This window comes from Opisthocomus hoazin, unplaced genomic scaffold (assembly GCF_030867145.1).
Source record: "Opisthocomus hoazin isolate bOpiHoa1 unplaced genomic scaffold, bOpiHoa1.hap1 HAP1_SCAFFOLD_81, whole genome shotgun sequence".
In the NCBI taxonomy this organism is placed as follows: Eukaryota; Metazoa; Chordata; class Aves; order Opisthocomiformes; family Opisthocomidae; genus Opisthocomus; species Opisthocomus hoazin.
In genome coordinates this window covers 397,501-405,000 of record NW_027448990.1, presented here as the reverse complement: position 1 = coordinate 405,000, position 7,500 = coordinate 397,501, and positions in this window count along the sequence as shown.

Here is a 7,500-nt window from a genome sequence, read left to right as displayed (position 1 = left end):
ACCCGGTCCCGGGTAGACCGGTCCTCCCCGCCGACCCGGTCCCGGGTAGACCTGTCCTCCCCGCCGAACCGGTCCCGGGTAGACGTGGTGGCCGGCCGGGACTCGGGATCGGGGGCGGGCGCGGTCGGGTAGACCTGTCCTCCCCGCCGACCCGGTCCCGGGTAGACCTGTCCTCCCCGCCGACCCGGTCCCGGGTAGACCTGTCCTCCCCGCCGAACCGGTCCCGGGTAGACCGGTCCTCCCCGCCGAACCGGTCCCGGGTAGACCTGTCCTCCCCGCCGAACCGGTCCCGGGTAGACGTGGTGGCCGGCCGGGACTCGGGATCGGGGGCGGGCGCGGTCGGGTAGACCTGTCCTCCCCGCCGACCCGGTCCCGGGTAGACCTGTCCTCCCCGCTGAACCGGTCCCGGGTAGACGTGGTGGCCGGCCGGGACTCGGGATCGGGGGCGGGCGCGGTCGGGTAGACCTGTCCTCCCCGCCGAACCGGTCCCTGGTAGACCTGTCCTCCCCGCCGAACCGGTCCCGGGTAGACGTGGTGGCCGGCCGGGACGCGGGGCGATGGGGGGGGCGCTGTCGGGTAGACCTGTCCTCCCCGCCGAACCGGTCCCGGGTAGACCTGTCCTCCCCGCCGACCCGGTCCCGGGTAGACGTGGTGGCCGGCCGGGACGCGGGGTGGGGGGGGGCGCTGTCGTCCAGACCCGTCGGCCAGACCCGTCCCCGTCCCCGTCCCCGTCCCCGTCCCCGTCCCCGTCCCCGTCCCCGTCCCCGTCCCGTTCCCGCCCCCCCCGCCACCCCCTTCCGCGGCACCAACCCCCCCCGCAAGCAACGGGAAGGGGCGCAGCTTTCTATCAGCTCGGCTGAAACGCCCGAAGGCGGGGCGGCGTCTGTGTTTCAAAAGCGGAAAAAAAATAAAAAAGCAACAAAAACCAAAAAATTCCCGCCGCCCCGCCCCCCCCCCCCCCCCACCTCCCCCCGTGCAGGCACCCCTGCAAACGGGCCTCCGGCACGGCAGCCCGGCCGCCGCACCCCCACCCGCAAGCCCCCCCCCACCGCCGCCCCGGCCGAGAGCGCACAAGCAGCCCCTGCCGCCGCCCCCCCCCACCCCCCCCCCCGGTGCGGGCACCCCTGCATACGGGCCTCCGGCACGGCCGCTCCGCTGCCCCCCCCCACCCCGCCACCCCCCCACCGCCGCCCCGGCCGAGAGCGCACAAGCAGCCCCTGCCGCCGCCCCCCCCCCCCCCCCCCCCCCGACTCAAACCTCAATCTTCTCGGAAAAGAGGCCCCGTCCCCAGCCTACCTCAGCGCAAGGCTCCCCGCCTGCTCCTCGACCCCGTCTCTCAGTCTCTGTCTCCCCCTTCTGCCGCGGGGAAGCGCCCGCCCCTTGCCGGCGGGTGGGCGGGGCGGGCCGGCTCGGGTTCCGGTTGCTAAGCAGCAGGGTGGCACTCGTTGACCCCGGGCGCCGCTCCGTCTGCCGATGGGCGGGCCGGTGCTGGCTCTCAAGAAATTTTTGTAACTGTTTCCCTGCTCTGCTTTGGTTTTGTTTTTTTTTCTCGCCCACCGTCAGAACCGATGCAGAGTAAGAAAGCCTTCAGCGAGACAGTCCGGCCAAGCTTAGCGCCTTCCACTAGATACGGCGAAGTCTCGGAAACGGGGGGTGGCGAGGGGAATTTCAGGCGCGCGCCGCCTCCCCCCTCCTGCACCACCCCCCCCCGCAAGCGACGGGAAGGGGCGCCGCTTTCCATCAGCTCGGCTGAAACGCCCGAGGACGGGGCGGCGTCTCTGTTTCAAAAGCGGAAAAAGAAATAAAAAAGCAACAAAAACCAAAAAATTCCCGCCGCCCCCCCCAACCCACCCCCGTGCAGGCACCCCTGCATACGGGCCTCCGGCAGGACCGGCCTGCCGCCCCCAGCCACCCCCCCGCAAGCCCCCCCACCGCCGCCCCGGCTGAGAGAGCACAGGCACCCCGCCGCCGCCCCTTCCCACCCCGTGCAGGCACCCCTGCATACGGGCCTCCGGCAGGGCCGGCCTGCCGCCCCCAGCCACCCCCCGCAAGCCCCCCCCACCGCCGCCCCGGCTCAGAGAGCACAGGCAGCCCGCCGCCGGCCCACCCACCCCGTGCAGGCACCCCTGCATACGGGCCTCCGGCAGGGCCGGCCTGCCGACCCCAGCCACCCCCCGCAAGCCCCCCCACCGCCGCCCCGACTGAGACAGCACAGGCAGCCCGCCGCCGGCCCTTCCCACCCCGTGCAGGCACCCCTGCATACGGGCCTCCGGCAGGGCCGGCCTGCCGCCCCCAGCCACCCCCCGCAAGCCCCCCCACCGCCGCCCCGGCTGAGAGAGCACAGGCAACCCGCCGCCGCCCCTTCCCACCCCGTGCAGGCACCCCTGCATACGGGCCTCCGGCAGGGCCGGCCTGCCGCCCCCAGCCACCCCCCGCAAGCCCCCCCCACCGCCGCCCCGGCTCAGAGAGCACAGGCAGCCCGCCGCAGGCCCACCCACCCCGTGCAGGCACCCCTGCATACGGGCCTCCGGCAGGGCCGGCCTGCCGACCCCAGCCACCCCCCGCAACCCCCCCCACCGCCGCCCCGGCTGAGAGAGCACAGGCAGCCCGCCGCCGGCCCTTCCCACCCCGTGCAGGCACCCCTGCATACGGGCCTCCGGCAGGGCCGGCCTGCCGACCCCAGCCACCCCCCGCAACCCCCCCCACCGCCGCCCCGGCTGAGAGAGCACAGGCAGCCCGCCGCCGGCCCTTCCCACCCCGTGCAGGCACCCCTGCATACGGGCCTCCGGCAGGGCCGGCCTGCCGCCCCCAGCCACCCGCCACAGGCCCCCCCACCGCCGCCCCGGCTGAGAGAGCACAGGCAGCCCGCCGCCGGCCCTTCCCACCCCGTGCAGGCACCCCTGCATACGGGCCTCCGGCAGGGCCGGCCTGCCGACCCCAGCCACCCCCCGCAAGCCCCCCCACCGCCGCCCCGGCTCAGAGAGCACAGGCACCCCGCCGCCGCCCCTTCCCACCCCGTGCAGGCACCCCTGCATACGGGCCTCCGGCAGGGCCGGCCTGCCGCCCCCAGCCACCCCCCGCAAGCCCCCCCCACCGCCGCCCCGGCTCAGAGAGCACAGGCAGCCCGCCGCAGGCCCACCCACCCCGTGCAGGCACCCCTGCATACGGGCCTCCGGCAGGGCGGGCCTGCCGACCCCAGCCACCCCCCGCAAGCCCCCCCACCGCCGCCCCGACTGAAACAGCACAGGCAGCCCGCCGCCGGCCCTTCCCACCCCGTGCAGGCACCCCTGCATACGGGCCTCCGGCAGGGCCGGCCTGCCGCCCCCAGCCACCCGCCACAGGCCCCCCCACCGCCGCCCCGGCTGAGAGAGCACAGGCAGCCCGCCGCCGCCCCTTCCCACCCCGTGCAGGCACCCCTGCATACGGGCCTCCGGCAGGGCCGGCCTGCCGACCCCAGCCACCCCCCGCAAGCCCCCCCACCGCCGCCCCGGCTGAGAGAGCACAGGCAGCCCGCCGCCGGCCCACCCACCCTGTGCAGGCACCCCTGCATACGGGCCTCCGGCAGGACCGGCCTGCCGCCCCAAGCCACCCCCCGCAAGCCCCCCCACCGCCGCCCCGGCTGAGAGAGCACAGGCAGCCCGCCGCCGCCCCTTCCCACCCCGTGCAGGCACCCCTGCATACGGGCCTCCAGCACGGGCGACCCGCTCTGTCCGCAGGGAGGACAGGTCTACCCCTTCTGCCGGCAGGGAGGCCAGGTCTACCCGTTCTGCCGGCAGGGAGGCCAGGTCTACCCGTTTTACCTGCAGGGAGACCAGGTCTACCCGTTCTGCCGGCAGGGAGGCCAGGTCTACCCGTTTTACCGGCAGGGATGCCAGGTCTACCCGTTCTGGCGGCAGGGAGGCCAGGTCTACCTGTTTTACCGGCAGGGATGCCAGGTCTACCCGTTCTAGCGGCAGGGAGACCAGGTCTACCCGTATTGCCGGCAGGGATGCCAGGTCTACCCGTTTTTCCGGCAGGGATGCCAGGTCTACCCATTTACCGGCAGGGATGCCAGGTCTACCCGTTTTGCCGGCAGGGATGCCAGGTCTACCCGTTCTGGCGGCAGGGAGAACAGGTCTACCCGTTTTACCTGCAGGGAGAACAGGTCTACCCGTTTTGCCGGCAGGGATGCCAGGTCTACCCGTTTTACCTGCAGGGATGCCAGGTCTACCCGTTTTACCGGCAGGGAGGCCAGGTCTACCCATGTTGCCGGCAGGGAGGCCAGGTCTACCCGTTCTAGCGGCAGGGAGACCAGGTCTACCCATTTACCGGCAGGGAGACCAGGTCTACCCGTTTTGCCGGCAGGGATGCCAGGTCTACCCGTTTTGCCGGCAGGGAGAACAGGTCTACCCGTTTTACCTGCAGGGAGGCCATGTCTACCCGTTTTACCGGCAGGGAGACCAGGTCTACCCGTTTTGCCGGCAGGGATGCCAGGTCTACCCGTTCTGGCGGCAGGGAGACCAGGTCTACCCGTTCTGCCGGCAGGGATACCAGGTCTACCCGTTTTACCTGCACGGAGACCAGGTCTACCCATTTTACCGGCAGGGAGGCCAGGTCTACCCGTTCTGGCGGCAGGGAGAACAGGTCTACCCTTTTTGCCGGCAGGGAGACCAGGTCTACCCGTTTTACCGGCAGGGATGCCAGGTCTACCCGTTTTGCCGGCAGGGATAACAGGTCTACCCGTTTTACCTGCAGGGAGACCAGGTCTACCCGTTTTACCGGCAGGGAGACCAGGTCTACCCGTTTTGCCGGCAGGGATGCCAGGTCTACCCGTTCTGGCGGCAGGGAGGCCAGGTCTACCCGTTCTGCCGGCAGGGAGGCCAGGTCTACCCGTTTTGCCGGCAGGGAGAACAGGTCTACCCGTTTTACCGGCAGGGAGACCAGGTCTACCCGTTTTGCCGGCAGGGATGCCAGGTCTACCCGTTCTGGCGGCAGGGAGGCCAGGTCTACCCGTTCTGCCGGCAGGGAGGCCAGGTCTACCCGTTTTACCTGCAGGGAGGCCAGGTCTACCCGTTTTGGCGGCAGGGAGACCAGGTCTACCCGTTTTGCCGGCAGGGATGCCAGGTCTACCCGCTTCCGGCAGGGATGCCAGGTCTACCCGGTTCCAGGCAGGGAGGCCTCGTCTACCCGTTCTGCCGGCAGGGAGGCCAGGTCTACCCGTTTTACCGGCAGGGATGCCAGGTCTACCCGCTTCCGGCAGGGATGCCAGGTCTACCCGGTTCCAGGCAGGGAGGCCTCGTCTACCCGTTCTGCCGGCAGGGAGGCCAGGTCTACCCGTTTTACCGGCAGGGATGCCAGGTCTACCCGCTTCCGGCAGGGATGCCAGGTCTACCCGGTTCCAGGCAGGGAGGCCTCGTCTACCCGTTCTGCCGGCAGGGAGGCCAGGTCTACCCGTTTTACCGTCCGCCGGGTCCGGTGTGCCCGATGTGGCCGCCGGAGCTGCCGGCGGAAAGGGATGCCTCGTCTACCTCGCTCCGGCGGGACTTTGGCTCCACCGCGGTTCTGGCAGGTAGACGTCTTGCCCGGTTCTTCTTCGGAGCTGCCGAAGGGGTCGCTGCTTTGCGCTGCCTCCAGTTACGTCATGGTAAGAGTCGGCGGCGCTCGCGCGCCTCCCCGCTGGGGGAAGACGGTTCTCTTCGAGCCCGCCGGGGCCGGGGACCTCGCTGTCCGTATACTAGGGCAGAGGGCTGGCGCTCGCGGACCAGCGCCATCGAACCGCTGCAGCTACTCGCGGTTCAGCCGGCAGACTCGGGCGTTGCACGGCGGCTGTGGCCGTGGCCGTTCTGCCTCCTACCTATCGCGCACGGCGCTTCCGACTGCCAGAAGCCGCGCGAAGCCGCTGCTTGCCCGCAGGCTCCGGTGGCCGTTGCCGACTGGAGCGAGGGCTCCAAGAGGGGTTTCTCCAGGGCCGGGCCGAGACGGGCGGCGGTCGCCGGCACTCGAACGCTTGTCACCCGCGGCTCAGCCGGCAGACTCGGGCGTTGCCCGGCGGCCCTGGCCGTGGCCGTTCTGCCTCCTACCTATCGCGCACGGCGCTTCCGACTGCCAGAAGCCGCGCGAAGCCGCTGCTTGCCCGCAGGCTCCGGTGGCCGTTGCCGACTGGAGCGAGGGCTCCAAGAGGGGTTTCTCCAGGGCCGGGCCGAGACCGGCGGCGGTCGCCGGCACTCGAACGCTTGTCAGCCGCGGCTCAGCGGGCAGACTCGGGCGTTGCCCGGCGGCCCTGGCCGTGGCCGTTCTGCCTCCTACCTATCGCGCACGGCGCTTCCGACTGCCAGAAGCCGCGCGAAGCCGCTGCTTGCCCGCAGGCTCCGGTGGCCGTTGCCGACTGGAGCGAGGGCTCCAAGAGGGGTTTCTCCAGGGCCGGGCCGAGACCGGCGGCGGTCGCCGGCACTCGAACGCTTGTCACCCGCGGCTCAGCCGGCAGACTCGGGCGTTGCCCGGCGGCCCTGGCCGTGGCCGTTCTGCCTCCTACCTATCGCGCACGGCGCTTCCGACTGCCAGAAGCCGCGCGAAGCCGCTGCTTGCCCGCAGGCTCCGGTGGCCGTTGCCGACTGGAGCGAGGGCTCCAAGAGGGGTTTCTCCAGGGCCGGCCCGAGACGGGCGGCGGTCGCCGGCACTCGAACGCTTGTCACCCGCGGCTCAGCCGGCAGACTCGGGCGTTGCCCGGCGGCCCTGGCCGTGGCCGTTCTGCCTCCTACCTATCGCGCACGGCGCTTCCGACTGCCAGAAGCCGCGCGAAGCCGCTGCTTGCCCGCAGGCTCCGGTGGCCGTTGCCGACTGGAGCGAGGGCTCCAAGAGGGGTTTCTCCAGGGCCGGGCCGAGACGGGCGGCGGTCTCCGGCACTCGAACGCTTGTAGGGCCGGGGTTTGGGAGTGGAGCCTGCCGTGGCTCCCCCCCCCTCCCCACGCCCGTTAACAGCAGCCATCCGCGGGCACGTTGCAGAGAAGCCTCTACGGCAGTCCGGCTCTGCCGGTGGCCAAGCCGCGTTGGGCTTCTGCTGTCGACGCTGCCCGCTCGCTCGCTCGCACGCAGGGCCCCGCGCCTGTGCTGCCCAGCCCTGCCCGAGGTTCGGGGTTCGGGGGCCGGCGCGTGCGGCCGTCGCTGTCCCAGGAACCGTGGCCGTGGGGCCTCCGCTTCTCCTCCGTTCCCCTTCCCTTTCCTGATCGATGAGGCTTTTCGGGTGGCGTCGGAGAGGGCCCCCGGCGGGCCGGGTCTTCCGTACTCCCCGTCATAGGGAGCCACGGCGGGGCTCCGGTGTTCGGGCCGGGCGGTCTCCTTTCCAATGTCGCTTCCCGTCTCGTGCGAGGTGTTGTCCCCTTCCCTCCGAGCGGCGCGGACCGTGACGAGCAAAGAGACGGCGGTGGTGGAAGCGGCGGGGCGCGTGCCTCCCCGTGTCACCCCGCACCCCCCCCCATCCCGCTACCTGCTCGGTTGGGGTTCCTCGGGCTTCTTTACCGAACC